Raw genomic sequence first — 3,806 nt, 5'->3', positions numbered from 1 at the left:
TCTAGGTGTCCTTGGAGAACAAACCTAGAATGGCTTGTTATGTCTAACCAGCATGAGAGAACAGCAGCTAACAGGCCACAAGAAAATTCAGAGTCACACACTAGGCAGTACAAGACTTGAAAAGTATAAAAGTTAAAACCTAAGGCATCAGTATAACCTGGCACCCTGTTGGTCAGGGTGGTAGATGCAGTCCGATTAAGTGGTGTTTGCGGTCCCCTTGAAAAAATGGTTGCAGTCTTGTTGAAAGCGGTGGTCCTGTGGAAATTCTGGTCCTCCTCTGGATCTGTCCAGTGGTGGTGGTGGTGTCCCAAGTCCCAAACCTCGAGATTATATATACTCAGATTCAGGTGGGAATGCTCAGTATCTCCCCCAGGGCAGTGAGTTTCACAATGGAATAATGTAATCCTGTGAGTCATAGGATATTTTTTGAGTCCTTGATGGTGATTGCAGCTGCCCCTTATGTAGTGCAGCTTAGCCATTATTGCCCATTAGCAGAGATGACCCCCTCAGGATGAGTGTAACTGTGTTGGTGCTTCCCCAGAGGGGACATCACAGCTGAGTCATTGATGTGAAGAAAAAGAAACACTGCCCTGCCTCATAGGGTTGCCTCTTTTTCCTTATCTCATTTAACACCCAGCTTGTTGCCTGGGGGGTCGTGTGTGCAGGTGACAGGACCTTTCACCCCCTGATGCAGCAGAAGCTTATCTCTTCACCCCATATTGCTAAGTCAGGCAGAACAGTTTGTCTTGTGGTGAATTATCTCAGCTGAAAACATCCTTAGCTAGCAATAAACATCCTGCCTTGAATGCATGGAAAAGGATAAGCAAAAATTCGTAACTAACAGACACAGCACTTTTACAAACTATAAAAGACCACTATAATTTTCATAAAACCAGAAATCTCTTACATACTCTCTGAGTATGTGAAGAGCTCTCCTCGAAGTGGAGATGTCCACTCCAGTTACTTCCCCTGGGGATGGAGAGGAAGCAGACTTCTGTACACCACTATCATTCATTGGTAAGTGACATCGGCTCCTAATCTATACTATTTCTTTGCTAGCTGTAATATAGGTACCTTTATTATCATGCACTGTCTTATGAACCTGCTAGTGGTATTTCTTTTGTCTATCCTATGTAGTGAGAAGCCTGTTAAAGTCTTATGTCTGTTTTTCCTTGTGTCTATTCAATAAATAATTCATGTTGTAATAGACCGGATCAGTCATCATTAAGAACTTCCGAGCGAGAGTGATTTTGGGGTGCTGGCCACCTTAATAAAGCTGCTGCCTACTGCCAGAAACTTGGGCAAAGGCAGGGACTTGTCTAAATTCCCCTCTCTCATTTGTAACAGTGCACTGGGCAGCTACTGCAAACAACCCATCATTAACAGTTTGTCAGAAAATGACTTAGAGGGGAGTAGAATACACAGTTTGGTTACACCCATACTGGAACTCTTCTCCTGTAACCATGGCAACCTGGCTGATGTCATTGCAAAACCTCTCTCAATGATTTTTGAGTTGTCTTGGGAATCCAGAGAGGTCCCAGCTGACTGGAGGCTGGTGAACATTGTCCCTATTTTCAAGGTCAAGAAGGAGGACCCCGGAAACTACAGGTCTGTCAGTCTCACTTCAGGGTCTGGTAAAGTTATGGAGAAGATTATTCTGATTTACCAAAATATGAATATCGATCTAATATCGATATCCAACTGAGACGGACAAAAACTCTCTAACAGTTTAGAGTTAGAAAGTGTATGTTTATTTGGCACCAGGCACTGTGTGGGATAGCTCCCTAAGACGCAGGCCCTGATACAAGCAAACATGATACCTTTCATTCCCAAATATTATGAATATCCAAAATACAAATGCATATTCATAGTGCTAACACCTCCCATTCTCCGCTTCATATGGAAATGAGCTTACATGTCATTAAGCATGCGTAGTGTGTATCCTGAATTGAGTTGGTGGTCTTGAAATGGCTCAGCAGTCCTAAGGAAGATGAAGTAACTCATCTTCCTCACTTTGACCTTTTTGCCTTTCTGAGTTTTAACAATCTTAATTACTTTAGTGACCTCTAAGTTTCCTCTTGCGTGACTTTTGGACGGGCTCCCACAAAGGGAGGAAATTGGTAATTGTCTTTATTCTATACACCAACTTATCAATGTTTCTGCTCCTTATTCTAAGCACAGCTAAACAAACATGCAAATGACAGATCATCAGTTATTTGGTAATCAGTTACTAACATCTAAAACTCTATTTCAGGTCCAGCTCTCCTAACTATTTTGATTAACCCTCACTGGGCCCAAGCCTACAACTGAAATCCCAAGCCTATGACTAAAATCTTTATGTTTCCTCTAAATCTATGTTTCAATTCTGGGAGGTATTGAAAAACACCTGAAGGACAACTGCGTCAGGACATTTCCCCCTACCACAGAAGAGCTTATCTGTTTTATCATCTGGTGCAATTGTTCCAGGCATTCTCCCCCTCACATGAATTGGTGAGATAACCCGGGCTGGATGTGTCTGGTACTGAGATCTCTGGCTAGTGAGTTCTTTCTCTCTCTCCAGCACCAGAGGTGGAACTCCCAGTTGACAATAAACATCTGGCCTTGAGAACAAGACGTGGGGAAATAAGATGCTGCAATTTATGACTGACAGATGCTTCACTTTACAAACTATAAAAGCTACACAAACTTTCACAAAGTTAGAAGTCTCCTACACACACCCTGGAAATGTGTAGGGCTTGTCTGCCAAGTTTGGATACATCTTTGTGGTTGCTTTTCCAGAAATTGAGTGAAAGGACTTTATGTGTACTCCATCATCAATTCAGTGGTAAGTCACATTGACTCCTAATCTATACTATTTCTTTGCTAGCTGTAATATAGGTACCTTTTATTCTGCACTTTATTTGTATCTAGTAGTAGTTCTTTTTGTTTTTTCCTGTGTAATAAGTAGTCTGTTTAAAGTCTTATGTCTGTTAATTTTGTGTCTATTTAATAAATATTTACTTTTATAATAGACTTAATTGGCCATTCTTAAGAACTTGGGAGCGAGAGCTATTAGGGGTGCAGGCCACCTCAAACAGAGCTACTGCCAGAAATCTGAGTCAAAGGACGGACTTGCCTAAGGTCTCGTCTCTATTTGTAACAACCCAGTCACTGGTCACAGCCAGCATGGCTTCATGAGTGAAAAGTCTTGTTTATCAAACTTGATTTCCTTTTTTGACAGGGTAACCTATCTAGTTGATCAAGGGAAGACAGTTGATGTAATCTTTTTGGATTTCAGTAAAACTTTCAATACTGTATCTCCCAGGGTCCTTCTGGATAAAATGTCCAGCATTTAGCTGGATAAACACATCATGCGCTGGATGAGCAAGTGGCTCATGGGTTGGGCACAAAGCGTTATAGTGAATGGGGTAACATCGAACTGGCAACCTGTCACTAGTGGGGTTCCACAGGGCTCCATCCTCAGCCCTGTGCTCTTCAACATCTTCATAAATGACTTGGATGCAGGACTGGAAGGGATACTCTGCAAGTTTGCAGACGATACCAAACTGGAAGGAGCTGTTGACTCCCTCGAAGGCAGGGAGGCCCTGCAGAGACATCTTGACAAATTAAAGAATTGGGCAATCAGCCCAATACAAAGTTCAACAAGGTAAAGGGACAGATTCTTCACCTGGGATGGGGCAACCCTGGATGTATGGAAAGACTGGGGAATGAGAAGAGCAGTGCTGTGAAAAGGGACCTGGGGTCCTGGTTGATGACAAGTAGGATATGAGTCAGCAGTGCCTTGGGAGGAGGAGGGCCACCTGTGT

At 42.7% G+C, this 3,806-nt stretch overlaps 1 long non-coding RNA gene across 1 annotated transcript in view; it reads right to left on the bottom strand.

Moving 5' to 3' along the window:
• Positions 1 to 841: 841 nt before the first annotated feature.
• Positions 842 to 3,806, bottom strand: part of LOC108448615 — a 3,903-nt gene continuing 938 nt past the window's right edge. The window contains exons 2-3 of the long non-coding RNA XR_001864570.1: positions 3,112 to 3,115; positions 842 to 852 (exon numbers count right to left, since the gene is read on the bottom strand). This is a non-coding gene — a long non-coding RNA (uncharacterized LOC108448615). The remainder of the gene's footprint in view (positions 853 to 3,111; positions 3,116 to 3,806) is intronic.

Source organism: Corvus brachyrhynchos, unplaced genomic scaffold (assembly GCF_000691975.1).
Source record: "Corvus brachyrhynchos isolate BGI_N302 unplaced genomic scaffold, ASM69197v1 scaffold988, whole genome shotgun sequence".
Taxonomy (NCBI): Eukaryota; Metazoa; Chordata; class Aves; order Passeriformes; family Corvidae; genus Corvus; species Corvus brachyrhynchos.
Note: the sequence above shows the minus strand (reverse complement) of the source record. Positions and strands in the feature narration are given on the sequence as shown.